The sequence below is a fragment of the Mytilus californianus genome, unplaced genomic scaffold (assembly GCF_021869535.1).
Source record: "Mytilus californianus isolate M0D057914Y unplaced genomic scaffold, xbMytCali1.0.p SCAF_6, whole genome shotgun sequence".
Classification (NCBI taxonomy): Eukaryota; Metazoa; Mollusca; class Bivalvia; order Mytilida; family Mytilidae; genus Mytilus; species Mytilus californianus.
In genome coordinates this window covers 69,871,725-69,895,310 of record NW_026262712.1, presented here as the reverse complement: position 1 = coordinate 69,895,310, position 23,586 = coordinate 69,871,725, and positions in this window count along the sequence as shown.

Below are 23,586 nucleotides of genomic sequence, written 5' to 3'. Positions count from 1 at the left end.
CGATTACTGTTTAGGAATAAAGCATTTAAAAGATATCAATAAAAATCACAGATTAAACTCACTGCATCATTGGCTGCTTTCTAAATTAATTTTTAAACCGTTATTCCTGTTTTCTGTGATTTCTTAATAAAAACTCAAATTTTAACCCCAAAATGACATTACATACAAATACTCTTTCGTGTATAGAATATTTTTAAGATAGCCAAAACAATATATTACACAAACTGTATCAATGTTATTATTTCAAAATAATCTTTTCAGACTGATTTCCAGTTTTCTTGATTTTTGGATGAAAATTTGTATTTCTGACCCAAACATGTTGAATTTGGCACTTATGCAACACTTTTGATATGTGAATGAGGGCTTACAAACCTTCAGAATGAGACCAAATTTACTTCTGTTGCAATTTGTTTAAGGTTATGCTATTTTTCTGGTAGATTTTCAGAAACAAAAGAAAAAGCATCGTGCAAAGTTCTGTAATTTCACTTTCAGATATATTGATGATGTTCTGTCACTCAATAACCCATATTTTAATGAGTGTTTACAACTTATATCCCAGTGAACTTGACATTAAAAACCTACCAAAAGTAAAAAGTCTGCTTTATATCTTGAATTTTTCTTCGATATTGACAAAGACGGACATTTTAAACTAAAATATATGACAAACGTGATGATTTCAACTTTCTAATTATCAATTTCCCATTTCCCAGCAGTGACATACATCTACTCCATCGTATAGCGTTTGTGTATCTCAGTTAATACGTTACGCTCGTCCGCATGTTAATACTATAGGGACTTCATTGCCACATACAAACTGCTCTAACAGAGTTATGAGGAAGAACGACTGAAATCGATACTATAGTAAATCTGCGGTCATCATCAGAAATTGGTTGATCGATACGATGCATGTGTCGGTGTTCAATCTACAAATTATGTCGGTGTCTTAACCGTTAGTCATCAGCAACATATTTTCGCGGTCTTAGATCTTACGATATCATTGTAGTTATCTGAGTGGTAATTTACACGATTTTGTCCTATCCCGATTGTGATATTTTGACTCAGTGTGAATTCGCTTTGAGCGTTCCTGATGAAGGTTAATCCAGAAAAGCTCTTCGGACGCATGAAATTTTTAACGTGATGTTTTCATTTTTTGTCTCTTTTTAATCGATTAACGCGATTTACGAGATTTTTCTCGATTTACGAGATTTTAGATAAGATAAGATAAAATAAGATAAGATAAGAAAATCTTTATTTTAGACTCAATAAGGTCCATATATATATATGTTGTGTACAAGTTATCATTTTGTACAAATTATAATTTGTACAAAAAATTGTACAAATTATAATTTGTATTTTGACTTTGTACAAATTGTAATTTGTACAAAAAGTGCCTGTACGAATTACAAATTGTACAAAATTTGACTAAAGTTCACTTATAACTTGTACAATAATTCATAGTATGAGTTTTGTTATATTTGTGATACACACTATAGAATGTTTATTCAATGACCACACAATAAACCTTATTTACAAAATACAAAAATACCCAGATGGAGACAGGAAATGTAAATGATACATGCATGTCAATTTATAATTCTGATAGTACAATAGAAATTGGCCCCAGTGACAATTCTGATAGAATAATAAAAATTGGCCCCAGTAACAATCCTGACAGTATGAGAATTCTGATAGTATAATAGAAATTGGCCCGAGTGACAACCAGGATGACACTGACGTTGAAACACCAATACGTTCCAGGAAGCCTGCACTGTCTGGCCAACAGATCCAAGCCGAATATCTAACCAAGAAAACTAAACGGAAATTATCAGAACTTGCTGTGGAGGATAATGTCATTATACCAATTCCTCAGTATGGTCGTGCCCCAACTGATCCTCGAAATATCTTAGGTGTAATTATTGATTCTGGGGAATTTATGTACCGCATTGAAACAGCTATATAGGAATTTTAACAGGATATTTGTTGAGAAATTAAATTGAAGCTGTTAAAGACACATCTTTATTCGTAGCAACCGTTCCTGAGCTTCAACTTTCGCTACGTGAATCGGTTAAACGGCTTTCAAACCTGGTGGTCAGAATCCGTCAGGGGGTTCTTTCATGTAAATGCAAAGGGGGTGCAGCACTTCTAAATGTAAATGTAAAAAGCAAAAAATGTTGTGCAATTCCCGATGCCACTATGGCATAATTCACTCGCATGCTCAAACAAATGGTACAGAACTATTTTTTTTATTTCGTAAATAAGGTTTCAAAAACTGGTGGTCAGGGTCCGTAATGGGTTTCTTTCATGTAAATGCAAAGGGGGGGTGCAGCACTTCTAAATGTAAATGTGAAAAGCAAAAGATGTTGTGCAATTCCCGATGCCATAATTCACTCACATGCTCAAACAAATGATACAGAACTATTTTTGTATTATGTAAATAAGGTTTATTGTGTGGTCATTGAATAAAAATTCTATTGTGTGTATCAATGCTTTTTTTTTAATAACAAAATCCATACTAAATTATTGTACAAGTTATAAGTGAATTTTAGTCAAATTTTGTACAAATTGTAATTTGTACAAGCACTTTTTGTACAAATTACAATTTGTACAAAGTCAAAATACAAATTATAATTTGTACAATTTTTTTGTACAAATTATAATTTGTACAAAATGATAACTTGTACACAACAAGAAACAAAATAATCTGTTTAAACAGAATACAATGTTAAACTATTTACAGTATTAACTATAATTAAAAATTTAGATATAACTCATTGTACTTAACAATGTTTGAACATCGCATAACTACTGTCGCCTTAATTTGTGATGTCGAACCGCTGTGTAGCCGCCGAGGTAACTTTTTATCACTTAATGATTTTGAAGTAGCCAGTAAATAAACAAGATGGGTATACGCTCATTTCCTTGAACCCGAAGAATAATTCTTACAGTATAAATGAGAAGATGTGGTATGAGTGCCAATGAGACAACTCTCCATTCAATTATGTTTATATTTCAAAACTCGTTCGCTATGCCCGTGTCTGTAGTGACGTTTTGGATTTTAATGAACGTTATATATGTATCACTGGTAAAATAAACTCATCTTTACGTTATTCTATAATATTGTAATTAAATGACATTAATAATTAATATACCATCTGTATCAATATTAATTCTCTGTTGATCGGCACACTTTGTATCTCAAGTAAGTTTTGTAGACTATTGTTTGTCTATTGGTCGTTTTTTTTTGTTTTTTTTTTGCCATGGTGTTGTCAAATTGTCTTCGACTGATGAATTTGGATATTCCTTTTGTATCTTCCGTCTCTCTTCGACTTGAATCGGTTTAATGATATTGAATAATTCCCCTATACTCGATACCTGCTACAAGTTCGTGAAGGTGTCTGAAGAATATGGTAAGCCGTTCTCGTTAAAACTATGTTTAAACGCTTTTTTATATACACACTGAGATGAAATAAATTAAAAAACACACACTTAGAATTGTGAATTACACACTGAGATTTCAAAAATACACACTGAGATTAATATGCACATTTCTAATAAATATTCATGAGATGAATAATTTAACAGATTAATATTTTGGTCTCCCGAACTCTCGTCATTTTAATGAAATAAGGTTCTTAAACCAACATTCGTAATCAATTTAAAGACTTGACATAGTTTTTTGCCAACTCATATTCATAAGTTTGTTGCCTATATAATTCAGATTATTACTAACAGTGTATCGGGATATTTTACTTAAAACTGTTTAAGCATGGTTCCCTTTTCATAAAAGAGGGACGAAAGATTCCAGAGGGACAGTCAAACTCATAGATCGAAAACAAACTGATAAGCCATGGCCAAAAAATAAACAGACAAATAGACAAATAATAGTACAGATGACACAACATAGAAACTAAAGACTAAGCAACACGAACCCTACCAAAAACTGGGGGTGATCTCAGGTGCTTCGGAAGGGTAAGCAGATCCTGCTCCACATGTGGCACCCGTCGTGCTGCTTATGTTATTACAAATCCGGTAAATAGTCTAATTCGGTAGGTCACATTCGTGAAAAGGGAAGGGTATTGTAGTTACAACATAAGGAACATATCCGATATCATCTGTGAGACAGTTATTCCATAACGGTCAACCAACTCGTGATGGCGTCCGTAAAATTTACGAAGGGATGATTTCAACTTCACCATTTGGAACTCTTGGTTTAATAGCTTCCTTGTGAGCAGCAATCCTCTATCAAGGAAATCATGATAGGAAATACAAGCCCGGGAATATCGTATCAATTGGGAGATATATACTCCGTATGCAGGTGCTGCTGGAATGTTTCTACATAGAAATGGAAAGTTCACAATTGGGAAGCTGAAATCATCTCTTTTGTCGTAAAGTTTTGTTTTCAACCAACCCTCATTGTCAATTTCTAGATTTGAGTCAAGATATGAGGCAGACTTAACTGTATCTGTAGTATCCTTTATTTCTAGTTCGATGGGATAGATTCGTTCAAAAATAGTCACCAAATTTTGTATTATTTAGTGAGAGAACATCATCTATATAGCGGAACGTAAAGTTAAAGGATATTGCTAACTTCTTATCTTTCTTCCTAAGAAGTTCCTGTATGAAGTCAGCCTCATAATAATAAAGAAACAAGTCGTCAAGAAGAGGGGCAAAATTGGTTCCTATTGGAGTTCCGACACGACAGTCTGTTGAAAAACACGTCCTCCAAACATAACAAATATGTTGTCAATCAAGAAATCAAGCATCTTGATAATGTCAGTTTCAGAGAATTTTTTGTTTGAATCAGAGTGATTCTTTACAAAGTAGGATTTATCCCTCCCCAAGACAAGATACTTGTATCTACGTTCGCCATTCTTTTTAATGAAACAAAGTAATACCAACTCTTTAAATTTGTCTTTTAGTTTGGAATGGGGAATACTTGTGTAAAGTGTAGAAAAGTCAAATGTTTTAATACTATTGCAAGATGAGAGAGTGTTAGATTGTATGTACTCTAAAAGATCTTTGGAATTTTTTATAATCCACATCTGATTCACGCCACCTCTAGAATAGGCAGTTTCACAATAACTTTGGTTGCTGATAAAATAGATGTTAATAATTTAGAAAGAGGTTTCGTGGAGCACTTGGAAGACCCAGAAATATACCGTTGTTTGTAAGGACACTTATGTAGTTTAGGTATCCAATACAGTGATGGAAGATCCAGTTCTTCATCTTTGGTTGAAATTCCAAAGGAATATAGAACAGACCTATGATTATCCAGGATTTCCTCTTTGGTAAGTGTCGTGAGGGTATATGTTGAGTTTCCAAATGAATTGTCAATACCTAATTCATTTATCAAGCAGTTTATGTAATGATATTTACACACAAAAACGATGTTGTTTGGCCTTTATCTGCGTATTTGTCATGGAGGTAGGACAAGTGTTTTGCAACATTTGGGTCTTTAAAAATTGACGTAGCGTGGGTATTGATATAAGTCTTTCAACTGTTACCTTGATTTCGTAAGGTAATCTTTTATATTTTTGTTACGTTTATAAAATATATATATATATATATGCTATAATAGGCACTTGGGTAAAAATTTCACTGCATTGTCTGTCATGTTGCAGATTGTTCAAATGTTTTCTTAAAATTTTAATAAAGTTTTTCACCATTTCGTTATATTTTGTAATGAGAGTAAGTGGGTATTTTTCTTGTTCTATTGGTCTTTAATAACGTAGTTTTTCTATACGTTGTATTTCTAATGTTTTTTTTTTATAAAACATTTGGCGCCAAATTGAAGACTAACGAGTTCTGTCCCCTAGTTGTTTTAAGCTTGTAACTTGATAGGTTCAGATTAAGTATGCTAATTAGATGTGTGCGCATAAAAAGATCGCACAAATCTCAGTGTGTAATTTTAAATTCTCAGTGTGTGTTTTTCAGTTTATTTCATCTCAGTGTGTAATTTTAGGTTTTTTAATCTATTTAGGTATTTTAGTGTACACTGTGTCTAAACTACCACGGCAAAAAATGTTTGGATTCGATGGTATCTAATATCCGGCACGGTGACGGAACATCAATAGACAGAGAAAAGGTAGTTTTCTGTTTATTTATTTGTTATTGTTATGATATCGAAGAATATCTTTACATATATAACTGTTTTCTATTGTGAGATGTAATATTTTCTACAACCGTTCTAGATTAACAGAGAAATAAGAAAAATACACGTCAAAATGACGAATTGAGTGAACTTTGCCTCGAATTTGTTTAATTTCTCCTTAAAGTATTCACATGGTGCGGAAAGAAAGGTACGGACAGAAAGATATTGACATGGAGATTGCAAAAATAGTCACTTTGAGCACCTCAATACTTGTATTTCTGCGTATGGAACGAAAGAAATGGGTCATGTCAAAATGGAAGCACCCGGTTTTGTCCTAGATTTCACAAGGCAGAACCCGGTTTTGTCAAAGAAAAAAATGCATAATCGCATAACATAATTGAACTTCAGCAATTAAAAAGAGTTTGGTGGCTGTTAGGAAAACGATTTCTTACAGAGGACAACCTGTTATTTATTTGAATCTGTAAACATTTAATTCCTACTTTATTGGAACAGAAATAATTATAATTTTGCTTTGCATTAAAAAAATACTCTAACTGCGAAATAGATAGAAATGAAGGTTAAACCGCAACTTGAGTTTTAAGCTCTCTATAAGTTTTTTTTACATGAATTATGTAAATTTTAGTGTTTAAACTTAAAATTAGAGTTTATGGTCTTAAAAATTGAAGGACGCACATTTGATATGTGATTTTCTTGCACAACAGGATGGTTATCTTTATAAGTAATCCAATTTACATAGGGGTGAAATATTTCCTATGATCGTTTCAAACAAATCTGCTTAAGGCTAAATGTTCATTATAAAGCATGATAATCAAACAAATGTATATATGCTTGCAGAATCGCCATAGAAAATGAATGTTTATGGTGAGAAAAGGATTACAATAATCATGCATTCAAAATCAAATCTATCTACCCCTAATTGTAACTATAATACTAAGTATGAATTAGTATTATAAAAGAGGGACGAAAGAAACCAGAGGGACAGTCAAACTCATAGATCGAAAACAAACTGACAACGTCATAGCCAAAAATAAAAAGACAATCAGACAAATAATAGTACAGATGACACAACATAGAAAACTAAAGACTAAGCAACACGAACCCCACCAAAAACTGGTGGTGATCTCAGGTGCTCCGGAAGGGTAAGCAGATCCTGCTCCACATGTGGCACCCGTCGAGTTGCTTATGTTATTACAAATCCGGTAAATAGTCTAATTCGGTAAGTCACATTCGTGAAAAGGGAAGGGTATTGTAGTTACGACATAAGGAACATATCCGATATCATCTGTGAAACGGTTATTCCATAACGGTCAACCAACTCGTGATGGCGTCCGTAAAATTTACGAAGGGATGACTTCAACTTCACCATTTGGAACTCTTGGTTTAATAGCTTCCTTGTGAGCAGCAATCCTCTATCAAGGAAATCATGATAGGAAACACAAGCCCGGGAATATCGTATCAATTGGGAGATATATACTCCGTATGCAGGTGCTGCTGGAATGTTTCTACATAGAAATGGAAAGTTCACAATTGGGAAGCTGAAATCATCTCTTTTGTCGTAAAGTTTTGTTTTCAACCAACCCTCATTGTCAATTTCTAGATTTGAGTCAAGATATGAGGCAGACTTAACTGTATCTGTAGTATCCTTTATTTCTAGTTCGATGGGATAGATTCGTTCAAAAATAGTCACCAAATTTTGTATTATTTAGTGAGAGAACATCATCTATATAGCGGAACGTAAAGTTAAAGGATATTGCTAACTTCTTATCTTTCTTCCTAAGAAGTTCCTGTATGAAGTCAGCCTCATAATAATAAAGAAACAAGTCGTCAAGAAGAGGGGCAAAATTGGTTCCTATTGGAGTTCCGACACGACAGTCTGTTGAAAAACACGTCCTCCAAACATAACAAATATGTTGTCAATCAAGAAATCAAGCATCTTGATAATGTCAGTTTCAGAGAATTTTTTGTTTGAATCAGAGTGATTCTTTACAAAGTAGGATTTATCCCTCCCCAAGACAAGATACTTGTATCTACGTTCGCCATTCTTTTTAATGAAACAAAGTAATACCAACTCTTTAAATTTGTCTTTTAGTTTGGAATGGGGAATACTTGTGTAAAGTGTAGAAAAGTCAAATGTTTTAATACTATTGCAAGATGAGAGAGTGTTAGATTGTATGTACTCTAAAAGATCTTTGGAATTTTTTATAATCCACATCTGATTCACGCCACCTCTAGAATAGGCAGTTTCACAATAACTTTGGTTGCTGATAAAATAGATGTTAATAATTTAGAAAGAGGTTTCGTGGAGCACTTGGAAGACCCAGAAATATACCGTTGTTTGTAAGGACACTTATGTAGTTTAGGTATCCAATACAGTGATGGAAGATCCAGTTCTTCATCTTTGGTTGAAATTCCAAAGGAATATAGAACAGACCTATGATTATCCAGGATTTCCTCTTTGGTAAGTGTCGTGAGGGTATATGTTGAGTTTCCAAATGAATTGTCAATACCTAATTCATTTATCAAGCAGTTTATGTAATGATATTTACACACAAAAACGATGTTGTTTGGCCTTTATCTGCGTATTTGTCATGGAGGTAGGACAAGTGTTTTGCAACATTTGGGTCTTTAAAAATTGACGTAGCGTGGGTATTGATATAAGTCTTTCAACTGTTACCTTGATTTCGTAAGGTAATCTTTTATATTTTTGTTACGTTTATAAAATATATATATATATATATGCTATAATAGGCACTTGGGTAAAAATTTCACTGCATTGTCTGTCATGTTGCAGATTGTTCAAATGTTTTCTTAAAATTTTAATAAAGTTTTTCACCATTTCGTTATATTTTGTAATGAGAGTAAGTGGGTATTTTTCTTGTTCTATTGGTCTTTAATAACGTAGTTTTTCTATACGTTGTATTTCTAATGTTTTTTTTTTATAAAACATTTGGCGCCAAATTGAAGACTAACGAGTTCTGTCCCCTAGTTGTTTTAAGCTTGTAACTTGATAGGTTCAGATTAAGTATGCTAATTAGATGTGTGCGCATAAAAAGATCGCACAAATCTCAGTGTGTAATTTTAAATTCTCAGTGTGTGTTTTTCAGTTTATTTCATCTCAGTGTGTAATTTTAGGTTTTTTAATCTATTTAGGTATTTTAGTGTACACTGTGTCTAAACTACCACGGCAAAAAATGTTTGGACTCGATGGTATCTAATATCCGGCACGGTGACGGAACATCAATAGACAGAGAAAAGGTAGTTTTCTGTTTATTTATTTGTTATTGTTATGATATCGAAGAATATCTTTACATATATAACTGTTTTCTATTGTGAGATGTAATATTTTCTACAACCGTTCTAGATTAACAGAGAAATAAGAAAAATACACGTCAAAATGACGAATTGAGTGAACTTTGCCTCGAATTTGTTTAATTTCTCCTTAAAGTATTCACATGGTGCGGAAAGAAAGGTACGGACAGAAAGATATTGACATGGAGATTGCAAAAATAGTCACTTTGAGCACCTCAATACTTGTATTTCTGCGTATGGAACGAAAGAAATGGGTCATGTCAAAATGGAAGCACCCGGTTTTGTCCTAGATTTCACAAGGCAGAACCCGGTTTTGTCAAAGAAAAAAATGCATAATCGCATAACATAATTGAACTTCAGCAATTAAAAAGAGTTTGGTGGCTGTTAGGAAAACGATTTCTTACAGAGGACAACCTGTTATTTATTTGAATCTGTAAACATTTAATTCCTACTTTATTGGAACAGAAATAATTATAATTTTGCTTTGCATTAAAAAAATACTCTAACTGCGAAATAGATAGAAATGAAGGTTAAACCGCAACTTGAGTTTTAAGCTCTCTATAAGTTTTTTTTACATGAATTATGTAAATTTTAGTGTTTAAACTTAAAATTAGAGTTTATGGTCTTAAAAATTGAAGGACGCACATTTGATATGTGATTTTCTTGCACAACAGGATGGTTATCTTTATAAGTAATCCAATTTACATAGGGGTGAAATATTTCCTATGATCGTTTCAAACAAATCTGCTTAAGGCTAAATGTTCATTATAAAGCATGATAATCAAACAAATGTATATATGCTTGCAGAATCGCCATAGAAAATGAATGTTTATGGTGAGAAAAGGATTACAATAATCATGCATTCAAAATCAAATCTATCTACCCCTAATTGTAACTATAATACTAAGTATGAATTAGTATTATAAAAGAGGGACGAAAGAAACCAGAGGGACAGTCAAACTCATAGATCGAAAACAAACTGACAACGTCATAGCCAAAAATAAAAAGACAATCAGACAAATAATAGTACAGATGACACAACATAGAAAACTAAAGACTAAGCAACACGAACCCCACCAAAAACTGGTGGTGATCTCAGGTGCTCCGGAAGGGTAAGCAGATCCTGCTCCACATGTGGCACCCGTCGAGTTGCTTATGTTATTACAAATCCGGTAAATAGTCTAATTCGGTAAGTCACATTCGTGAAAAGGGAAGGGTATTGTAGTTACGACATAAGGAACATATCCGATATCATCTGTGAAACGGTTATTCCATAACGGTCAACCAACTCGTGATGGCGTCCGTAAAATTTACGAAGGGATGACTTCAACTTCACCATTTGGAACTCTTGGTTTAATAGCTTCCTTGTGAGCAGCAATCCTCTATCAAGGAAATCATGATAGGAAACACAAGCCCGGGAATATCGTATCAATTGGGAGATATATACTCCGTATGCAGGCGCTGCTGGAATGTTGCTACATAGAAATGGAAAGTTCACAATTGGGAAGCTGAAATCATCTCTTTTGTCGTAAAGTTTTGTTTTCAACCGACCCTCATTGTCAATTTCTAGATGTAAGTCAAGATATGAGGCAGACTTAACTGTATCTGCAGTATCTTTTATCTCTAGTTCGATGGGATATATTCGTTCAACATAGTCACCAAATTTTGTATTATTTAGTGAGAGAACATCATATTTATAGCGGAACGTAGAGTTAAAGGATATTGCTAACTTCTTATCTCTCTTCCTAAGAAGCTCCTGTATGAAGTCAGCCTCATAATAATAAAGAAACAAGTCGGCAAAAAGAGGGGCACAATTGGTTCCCATTGGAATTCCGACAGTCTGTTGAAAAACACGTCCTCCAAACGTAACAAATATGTTGTCAATCAAGAAATCAAGCATCTTGATAATGTCAGTTTCAGAGAATTTTTTGTTTGAATCAGAGTGATTCTTTACAAAGAAGGATTTATCCCTCCCCAAGACAAGATACTTGTATCTACGTTCTCCATTCTTTTTAATGAAACAAAGTAATACCAACTCTTTCAATTTGTCTTTTAGTTTGGAATGGGGAATACTTGTGTAAAGTGTAGAAAAGTCAAATGTTTTAATACTATTGCAAGATGAGAGAATAGTCTCAGGCCATCGAGAAAATGCAATAATGATTAGTTTACTAATAGTTGTATAAATAAACGGTTCTGCATGTTATCTCTCCATTGTGTTATGATTATCGTACATTGACGTTGGTCAATATATTATTGACAATATGTAGGAACGGATTCAGGTTTTTTCAAAGTGGGCGTAATTCAAGCAGCTTACATATCGCAGAGCGTAGCGAAGCGAATAATGTTTTGGACGAATTATGCTAAAAAAAAACGTAAAAAAAATATCTAATTTTTTGGGCCATCAAAGGTGAGTTGGCGGCGTGTGACCTATACGCCGCCTGGATTCGCCACTGATGTTATATAACTAAATCGTATACCAACTTAAAATTTTATAAGAAATAAGAAAGCAGGGACACCCGCGAAATTGGATGTATGTCAGTAGGATTATCATGTTTATTCTAAAAATTCACATTGATATTTTGGAATTGTCGGAATGCGAGACCAAGGGATGAAATTCGTGGCGGATTGAACTATTTGTAATAAGCTTCGTGTGTACAATTTGGAGTTTAGTATGGCGTTCATTACCACTGAACTAGTATATATATTTGTTTAGGGGCCAGCTGAAGGACGCCTCTGGGTGCGGGAATTTCTCGCTACATTGAAGGCCTGTTGGTGACCTTCTGCTGTTGTCTGTTCTATGGTCGGGTTGTTGTCTCTTTGACACATTCCCCATTTCCATTCTCAATTTTATTCATATGTCAGAAGTTAGAAGGCCTGACTGCAACATACCATAAACAGATCTTTTATATAACGATGTTTCTATCTGTCATATGTCCATTGCCCTTGACCTCATTTTCATGGTCCAGCGATTTCCTAACAAAATGAATAGCTGATAATGGTTGATATCTATGATCAAGGTTAACATTTCGTGTTCAAGTCCGTATCTCTCATACCATAAGTAATAGGTCAACTATATTTGCTCGTATGACGCACATGACTATTTAAGTGACCTTGAACTTATTTTCTTGATTAATTGGTAAATGTTAAGTTTTTTATGGGTTGGTTTTAATGATTGTAATGTGTTCATATCCGTCTGGCAGGTTTCATCAGACCTTGACTTTTTTTATGGTTCCATGAACAATGTTAATTTTATGAGATACTTTTATTAAATCATTCATCTTACAGACCTTCAAAATAATTTTGATAACGATCATTCCAGCAGTCGCGACATGTCAGTGCGTACAATCACTCCAGTATAAATAATACGTAGTATTTATTTTTGTTAAAAAAAAAACCGCAATTGAAGTTGTTTTGCCATGTCTGATTAGTTTATCTCGTTCGTGTAAGCCTTAATTATAAAATGTAAAGACTTTTTTTTTAATTCAAGAACGGTGCAATCTTTTTTGGAATTCTTGGTTGGTATTAGCTCACCTGACCCCAAGGGAAAAGTGAGCTTTTTTCATCACTTTGCCCCCGTCGTCCGTCGTCTTCCGTTAATTTTTTACATAATCCTCTCCTCTGAAATTACTGGGCTACAATACATTTAACAAACCTTATCCACAATCTTCTGTCGGTTTTAAAAGGTCTAACGAACTTATGTTTAACTGTGTTTCATCTTCATTGGGGTATCTAGTTTATAAAGTGTTTGATGATCCCCGCTTGTCAACAAAGATGGCCGACATGGCTTAAAATAGAGCATAGGGGGATGCAAGTTTTGTCTATTATTTGAAAACAGCTATAGATAGAGAAAATTTAACAGGGGCAGATATGTTCATATTGTTGAGCTCTACCTTTTGTTCATACACATCAAAACTCTCACACGAATTCTTATAGAAGTTAATATCCTTGAATGACAAATTTCTCCTTTTTTTTTCCATTTCTGTCTATTATCTTGAAATAAATGAAAGTTATATAGCAAAAATGATCAGCAAGACAATATATACGAATAAGTCGACTTGGTCGATATCCTTGTAAGAATTATTGACCTTTAATTACGATTTTTACCATTTCTTTGCGTTTTTGCCAATTATCTTACAAAAATCTTCTCCTCTTTAACAATTTTAATTAAACTTGGCCACACTCTTTATTGAGGTATCTGGTTTGAAAACCCACATGATCAGCCATTTGTGAATTTATTTTTTGTTTTGTTTCAGGGTACCAGTGTTAACGTTGTTTTTCATAGAATAAACAAAACCGGGTCATTGTGTAGTAAACAACATTGACAAAACCGGGTGCTTCCATTTTGACAGGGGCCTCGATGCCGAGTGGTCTAAGTAGTTACTACTGTAATCACTAGCCAGTCAACACTGAGGTTGTGAGTTCGAACCCTGCTCGTGCGGGTGCACTCGACTCCAATCTTAATTGACTATAGGATTGTCAGTTTTCCTATCGAAGGTCGGTGGTTTTCTCCGGGCACTCCGGCTTCCTCCACCAATAAAAACTGGCCGCCACGAAATAGCCCAAAAGCGGTGCTTAAAAGTGGCGTTATAACACCAAGAAGTCAAAAAATCAAACCAAATCCATTTTGACATGACCTATTTCTTTCGTTCCATACGCAGAAATACATGGATTGAGGTGCTCAAAGTGACTAGTTTTGCAATCTCCATGTTAATATCTTTCTGTCCGTACCTTTCTTTCCGTACCATGTGAACAATTTAGGGAGAAATTAAACAAATTCGAGGCAAGGTTCACTCAATTCGTCATTTTGACGTGCATTTTTACTTATTTCTCCGTTAATCTAGAACGGTTGTAGAAAATATTACATCTCACAATATAAAATAGTTATATATGTATATATATTCTTCGATATCATAAATATAACAAATGAATAAACAGAAAACTACCTTTTCTCTGTCTATTGATGTTCCGTCACCGTGCCGGATATTAGATACCATCGAGTCCAAACATTTTTTGCCGGGGTAGTTAAGACACAGTGGTGTATGTTTTATAAGAGTTATTATTAACCGTACATTATTTGAAGTTATACAAGTTGAATATATCTTTAGAATACTTTAATTCCAAAATGTGAAATAAAGTTATATATTAATACTTACGAATGCATAAATCAAAGTAAATGCGTTCATATTCCTTACATTGACAGACACTTTACAGGAACACTTGTATTTAGATAAATAAAAACATTTTTAGATTAAATGATTTTCATATGTTCGGGTTTTATTCGAAAACAGTCCAGGTAGCGTCCTGGTTTTATCGAATGAATAATCTGAATTTCTGCAGGTTAGAATTATGATCTAGTAATGCATTTGCGTTACAAAAATTGATAAAAAAAGTTCAAATAAATTAATTTTAAAACAAAATCAGAAAGCACATACACAACAATTACTTGAAACAACTTTCATAATTCTGTATATACAAACAAAAATTGTCGTCCATTTCTATAGGTTGCTTTATGACAGAAAGCACAGACTTATTGCTTTCATTTACAGGCATTTTTTTTCATCTATTCAGCAATCGAAAAGAATAACTGTACACGGTTATATATATAAAGATGAAGATGATGTGGCATATGTAATACTTCGATCGTCCTTCAGTAACCACACACTATGATCTCTTCTTTATATGATCTATGTGTGTCATATAACACAATAGACATCACAGGAGCTTCATATTTCCACATGCGTCCAAGACTAGCTTAGGACAATCCAGTAAACGAAAGCAACCTACTAGAACTGGATATCCCTGACGTTTTCACGATATATGAGGATATGATAGTTCTATGAATAAAAGGAGATGTGAGTCGACGGCAATAAAACAGCAACCAAAAGCAAATAATAACCAAAGGACATCTAGAAGGCAGCAGTTAGTCTTCATCAATATATAGATGTCTACACAATATACATCTAGCTCTGAATCGTTACAAGACCTTAAATGTTAGGAATAAATCAAACAGAAATAATCAAAGAATTGTCACTTTAAATATACCATCACAGTTTTCATATTCGATAACACCATTCACGCTACCAATTTTTCTGCTTCAGATGCGCATTTTGACAATTAATGTCTCTTCAGTGCATGATGTTCGAGGTCAAAATATGTGAAATCCAAACTTTATCAAAAAAAGTTAATAACAGCAAGGAGTGATAACAGTTACACTCCCAAACTAATTCAACACGGCGGATTTTACAACCGAAACAAAAACTGCTGACTCTTCTGTAGCACATGAATTCACCCCCGGTTTTTGGAAAGGTATTTATGAAACACTTCTGTTATTGCTTGAAATTGCAGGTGACAGTAACTGATAACCGACGAATCATTCTATTTCCAATACAATTGATTTACCTTAAGGCAAAACACACGTACATTGACATGTTATTTTGTTAAATCGGATTTTTTTTTTAGTTTAAGTTGGTGGGTGTCTCAAAGCAGCATTTTGATCATTCTTTCTTTTATTTATTATGTCAATGCCATACAAAATGGCAGTGTCCTCAATCTAGTAGATAACATAAAATCGGCGTAATTATACACACAGTATGTTTTTTTTAACCAGGTCAAATTTCTTTCCACGTAATTGGAAAAAAAAAGAATAATTAAATAGTGACACCAAACAATTGCAATCATTTCTTGAAATAAATATCACTGTACAGAGGGGGGGTGGGGGTGGTTGGTGGTCGGACCTTTATCGGGACTCCGGGATCGGGTGTTTTTAAGCTCGGGATTTCGGGATCCGGGAATTCTTTTGTAAGCCCGGGATTTCGGGATCAGGACCACTCCGACCCCCCCCCCCCCCCTCTCTTTACATGAGCGACACCGGATATTTGTACTAATTGTTAAATTAATCAAAATTTAGATTATACTCTATATGATGCACAAGTTTTACCAACCTCACCCGATGACACCCCCTGGACTGTCCTCCGATAAACACACAACTAAATCAGATCTGTCCGTTGTGGACCATTAATATAATATTTCGTAATCGGTGCATTGCTATATCTGGAAACGGCGGGAATGAAACTGAAAGTAAGTTGGTTGAGTACGTTACAAATTTTTTTACGAGGAAAGATTTTTCTTTTGTCAAAAAGTTAACAGACTTGAATTCTGTTATTTATCAAATACACACGAAAAAGAGTTATGGAATAGACGTATTTACACTTGTAACTAAAAGTAAGCTCTTCAACGTGTTTTTACTTTTAGGTTTTAGATTTTCATTTTCAAATATTTTGTCCACAGGCCAGAGACGGATTTAGAGGGTTTTTTCAGCGGGCCCGGGCCCCCCTTTTGTGGGAAAAATTTGGTTGATTATATGGGGAATCATCGAAGCATGACTGGAGCGGGCCCCCTCTTGGGCAGTCAGTGCCCCCCCCCCCCCCCCCATATAAAAATTTCTGGATCTGCCACTGCAGGCCTCACTGAAGAGATATTAATTGTAAAAATGCAAATCTGATGCATGAAACATAGTACCATTCTTGTTATAATTTAGCAACAGTTTTCTGAATAGAAACACTATATGAATGAATTATTAGTTGAGAATTAAGGGAACGACCATTTAACTTCAAGGGGGGTTTTAGTCCAAATAATTATGACGTCTTGAAAGGCTATCATATTTTTTTGGTCCTCTATTGTTTGTGCTGTTTATAAACAAACTTCCCTTATGCATTGAAAATTGTGAAACAGACTTGTATGCTGATGACACTACTGTTCATAAATCTGGGGAAACATAGAAAATATACATGATGATGTTAAAGAAGATTTATACAGAGTTGAAGAGTAGTTCAAAATGAATAATATGTTCATCAATACAGATAAAACAAAATGTCTGGTGACTGGAACAAAGCAGAAACTTATTTCTATCAGTTCAGACTTGTCAAGCAAACTTACAATTAAATTCAGAAATATTACAAAATTTTGCATGTGAAAAATCATAAGTTGTTAAAAGTGACAGCATACTTAGCTGGAAAAATCAAATTGTCCAAATTTGTGCTAACATATCATTCAGAATATAACTTCTTTCTAAAATAATGAAATTTTTAAGCAGTTAAGCTGCTTTATGCGAGCACCCTAGATTTGTGTTCTACCCAATATAAAATGCTGAAATATGTGCCATTGTTATTATCTGGCTGGCTATTATGTTATTTATAACTAATTGAACACTTTTTTCATACTTTTAATTCTGGAATACAAAAAATATGACCAGAAAAACCTTAAATGATCGTCGAACCACCCAAAAGTTTTGAAGTTGCACATAGGAAGAAGTGCTCAATAGAAATCCTTATGTAGTTTATTATCCCCTGTGCTTTTGGCCAAGATGTCAAAGAACAATTGCATGAATTATTTCATCGCCGAAAATCTCTAATTACAAGTCGTTTACAGTTGCCAAATGGCACAAAGCGCAGGAATATTGTATAACGGCTGTGACTAATATGACACTAGTTGAAGTCTCAGTTGGCGGTAATTTTAACTTCGTCGACAAAACGTAAATCAAGGACGTTTTAAATTTGGTGATTTCTGATAATAATCATTTTGTTCAACCGCTAGCTTTATACCGAAAATCGCCAACATGTTATGTGTAAATCCGAGTAAATCGTATCTGACTGACAAAAACAACATTGAAAAACAATGGATGCCATAAACCGGAAATGAAGACAATTATAATACCGGATCTAATTCCGCGGGCGGATAAGGGTAATTCAGGGTTTGTCGATCAAATACAATAAAAATATAATAATTCCAGGCATGAGACAAAATACATCTATCATGATGAAATATAAACTCTAGAATTGAAAACCAAAGATATATTGAAAAGAAAGAAAAAGCAGGAAATATTTTATACAGAAACTCAAAATTACTTTTAGTTCACAAATTTTCATGTCAAAAACCAATAAAATGTGACAGTATTTTCCTTATCATTAATAAATATTGATATTACATGTAGATGTTTTTATTGTTTAAACATATTACTACAATTCCATGAGGTAATTTCTTCTCAATTTTGAAGGGCCTATAAAAATCTGGAAGTTTCTTACTTTATTTTCACAGAGGAACTAGCTAATATAATATATAGTGCAACTAGATATGATACACTTAAACAGTTTTGAATTTGAACTGTTTAATATAATGGTATAATTAGTAATTAATAATCAATTGTTGAGACAACACACCCACCCACAGTGATACCCTCAGCCTCCCTCAGCCTTCTCATACAAAAAAAAGATTATTTGAATTCATAAATTAATATACAAGACAAATACATTTATTATTAAACATGTTAAACGACAGTGACACTGACAATGAAACAAGCTAACTTAACACCAAAAGCACATTAAAGTATCTTACTGAGTTATGAACTATTTCAAGTAAAAGCAGGACCTGGAATTTAGGTTGTGGACCTTTCAGTTTGGAGTGTCAAAGGTCCTGGACTGTCCAGTACCAAATGTTAATTTTAACCCCTGCATTCACAGTAAAGCGATTTTGACGTGTATTGCAATTCCAAGTAGAATTTACTTTTGGACATTAAACGTTTCGAATGCGTATTAAACTAATTCAAATCAGTTAATAATGTGAATCGAATTCGAATTATGTGTGAACGCAGCATTGATATATCTAAGAAATGAAGAATATTAAAAAAAGATGGACAAAATATTTGTATTAAATTTGTTGCAATTTTTGTCTTGCCTTGACAGAGTCAAAAAGTGAAACATATATATATATATATATAGGCATGCTGTTTTGGCGGAATCAACAATGTATTAGTTTGTGATTTTGTGATAAGGTCTGGTTTCTGGTAGGTCAATGACATTTTGTAAGTAGTTGTGTTAGCATAGGCACATCTCATTACCATAGAGAATATTTGGCTCCACCCCCTTAGTCATGGTCTATTGACTTTGAAACTTTGCATAGTTTACATGTATATGTTTGTGATTAGGTCAGTTTAGGGGGAACCACTAGTGGTAGGTCAATGATATTTGGTGTGCAGTTGTATAAACTTTTTCATTTCTAATTTCCATTGAGATTATTTGGCCCCGCCCCCTCAATCATGCTCTTTTTACTTGGAAACTTATGTTACTTTGAAATTTCATTTATTAGTTTTCGATTAGGTTAGTATTAGGGAAACCAATAGTGGTAGGTCAATGATAATTGGCATGTAGGTGTAGAAGCATTAGTACGTCTCATTTCCATAGAGGATATTTGGTCCTCACCCCTCAGTCATATGCATGATCTATTGACTTTGAAACTTTTACTTAGTTTACATGAATGAGTTTGTGATTATTATGATTATGTCAGTTTAAAATTACCAGTAATCTTAAGTCAAAGCTATTTGGTATGCGAACGTATTGGTATTCAAAAGTTTCATTTCCATGGATATTATATAACCCCACCCCCTCATTATGGTTCATTGACTTAGAAATTTAATTTGTGTTAAGGGAACGACTTATGAAAAGTCAATGGTATTTTGTTTGCAGTTGAACAAGCATTGGCACCTTTCATTTCCATAGAGATTGTTTAGCCTTGTACCTTCAGTCATGGTTCATTGACTTTGAATATCACTTACATGTTAAAGTATTACTATTTTAAGTGTAACATTTGCATTATCAAAATAACAAATAGGCAAAATATTACGTTGTGTTAATAGCTTATTATAGATTAGACGTGTAATTATTATAAAAATAAGGAGATGTGGTATGATTGCCAATGAGACAACTATCCACCAAAATTCAAATGAAGTGGATGTAAGCAATTACAGGCAACCGTACAGCCTTCAAAAATATATGTTGCATCATTGCTAGGCCATTATAACAACATCAGCATTTCTTGTAATACTAGTATACAAGAAAATTACACCATTTCAGATAGTTTCAGGTATGATTTGATAATTGTGCATAGTGGCACCAGCTGATCCAACTAAAAGCGCTAATATGGCATATTCAAACTCTAGTACATAGTGGAATTAAACCATACACCACTGTTGGACACCATAATTGAAATTATTATTCTGAAAAGAATATTCCTCCATGCAGCCTGCAACAATTAGCAAAACTTATACTGCATAGTAAGATATAAACGACCACGAAATGACAAATGTAAAACAATAAAACTAAAGCAGCCTGATTTATGTACAAAACAATTATGAAAAATAAATATGATATACAGCAACAATCAACAATCACCAAATTACTGGGTCCTCACTATGGACAGGTACATACAGAATGTGGCGGGTTAAACATGTTAGCTGACACAAAACTCTCCCCTAACATGGGACAGTGTATGTGCATAATCTCAGACATTAAATCTTTAAAAAATAAATTGGAAATAACTTTTGAAAGTGGTAGGATTGGATAGCAGAAACATTACGGTACAAACATTATTTGATACTTGAGAAATAGCTGAGATATATAGATTCTACCACTGCATTGAGTGGGATACGATATTTATCCACTCGAGACAGTTAAATTTTCAAATTTAAAACGCGAGGCTTGCCGAGCGTTTTAAATATTTAAAATTTAACTGTCGAGAGTGGATAAATATCGTATTACACGAGATTTGGTGGTGGAATCTGTTTCTCTAATGATTTTCAAACAATATGCAGGCAAACTTATTCCGTCTTTTCGAATGATCTGTAAAAAGATGTGTTCTTTCTATGTGACGTCATCAGGCATGGTCGCCTTTTTTCATGCCGTCACAATAGGAAATTCAGAGGAAAGCAAGTAAATTCGACGTCATAATCGGATTTTAACCAATGAAGAACTGAGATCAAACGAACCACATGTTGATTAAATTTTTTGTATACAGTGGGTGCAGAAAGGGATAAATTGACGAAGAATTAGAGAAAAATATTTTCATCCATTCTTCCGCTATATTCATCTTAACTTCTGCCAAGTTTACCTTTGATTTTTTTAATTAACTGCCTATAGCGCCTTTGGTGCTTTGATTAGATATAAGTGATAGGAAAGCATATTATAATGGGTATATTCTATCCAAAATCAACTACTGCTGTATTATTTGGGGATAATTAAAAAATGAAGGGATAACAAGAATATCAAAAGTTTAAAAAAGGGCAGCAAGATTAATTTTAGATACAGATTCTTTCTCCCCTTCAGCCCCTTGTTTATAGAACTTGGATGGATGACAGTTGAAAATATGATTAAATACCACAAATATTACTTCTATATAAATGTGTGCTTATGGAAGCACCAATGTATTCTGGATCAGTTCTATGGAAAGGACAACCACACAAAATGTGTTATACCCAAAACTCTTACTTTTAAACTAAGTATCAAGAAGTACTTAACACCATCCTGATAAGTTTCTGTTTACAATGTATTATCTTGATTTGTATATTAATTTTTAGCTCACCTGGCCCGTCGTCCGGCGTCGTCTGTTAACTTTTACAAAAATCTTCTCCTCTGAAACTACTGGGTCAAATTTAACCAAACTTGGTCACAATCATCATTGGGGTATCTAGTTTAAAAAATGTGTCCGGTGATCCGGTCAACCAACCAAGATGGCTGCCATGGCTAAAAATAGAACATAGGGGTACAATGTAGATTTTGGCTTATATCTCTGAAACCAAAGCATTTAGAGCAAATCTGACATGGGGTAAAATTGTTTATCAGGTCAAGATCTATCTGCCCTGAAATTTTCAGATGAATCGGAGAACCTGTTGTTGGGTTGCTGTCACTAAATTGGTAATTTTAAGAAAATTTTGCAGTTTTTGGTTATTATTTTGAATATTATTATAGATAGAGATAAACTGTAAACAGCAATAATGTTCAGCAAAGTAAGATCTACAATCAAGTCAACTTGACCAAAATGGTCAGTTGACCCCTTAAGGAGTTATTGCCCTTTATAGTCAATTTTTAACCATTTTTCGTAAATTTTTGTAATCTTTTACAAAAATCTTCTCCTCTGAAACTACTAAGACAAATTTAGAGCCTCTAGTTTTCTTTTTTTACTACATGTACCCCTTGAACAGTTTGATTTTTTATCAGGCCTATAATAATACATTGATCTACATGATTGTAAATCAACTTTGTGTAAATACCTGTTTTTTTATTGTATTGTAATTTGTATGTAAAGGCCTCTGGGGAGATGAGTTTTTTGTAACTAACTGTGTTTACCCTCTTTAAATAAAGAATTTATTATAATTATATTATTATTATTATTATTATGTATATATCAGAAGGTAGAAGACCTTGATACTTCATATCTTGGTTACAGATGCCTTATGTTACAATGTTTCTGTCTGGTATATGTCCTTTGTCCTTGACCTCATGATAAAAATGCAATTGCTTAAAAAGCTGTATTTTTTTGGTCATATAATTTTTTGAAATTTGTTAGTAATAGAACTATATTTTGCATGTTTGGTATGAATCAATGCAAGGTATAGATGTCCCAAAGACAGGTTCACCTGACCTTGACCTAATTTTCAACTGGGTTTTCTTGTTTATGACCATTTCTCAGATGCTTTTAGGTGTACATGTAATACCACCAAAACATAGCATGACACATCTGGTGAAAAAAAAAATATTCCCTTGAATTTGACAGTAGAAGGAAATTCACCCTGAATTTCATTGCAGAAAAAAAAATCTGAGTCATAAACATATATCTTGGGTGTTTCAAAGCACCATTCTTCTTTTATTTGGTGTTTCTATAAAATTTTGGAAACTTGAGGTGAAATGGTTACTAAAGCTTGTCAACTAGAAAAAAGGGGTAAAAATTCGATTGGTTTACTTCCAGTGATGGTTGATATCTTATATGCAATGAAATGTTATGTCAAATTTTTACTGTAGTACTGGACAGGATAAAACTTTACTCACGCCAAGTATTTTTATAAGCCCGTTTACGGGACGTATTATGGTATACCGTTGTCTGTTTGTCTGTCCGTCTGTCAGTCCGTCGTCAACATGTCGGACAATAACTTAAAAACGCTTTGACCAATCTGCATGAAACTTTGGTGAATTGTTTATATCTATTGACATGAGCTCCCATTTGATTTTTATAATTTTAGATTTTAAGTTTCCGAGTTATGGGGTTTTATTCATTAAAAAAGGGGGATTTTCCCGTTTTTGGACAATAACTCAAAAACACTTTCACCAATTTGCAAGAAACTT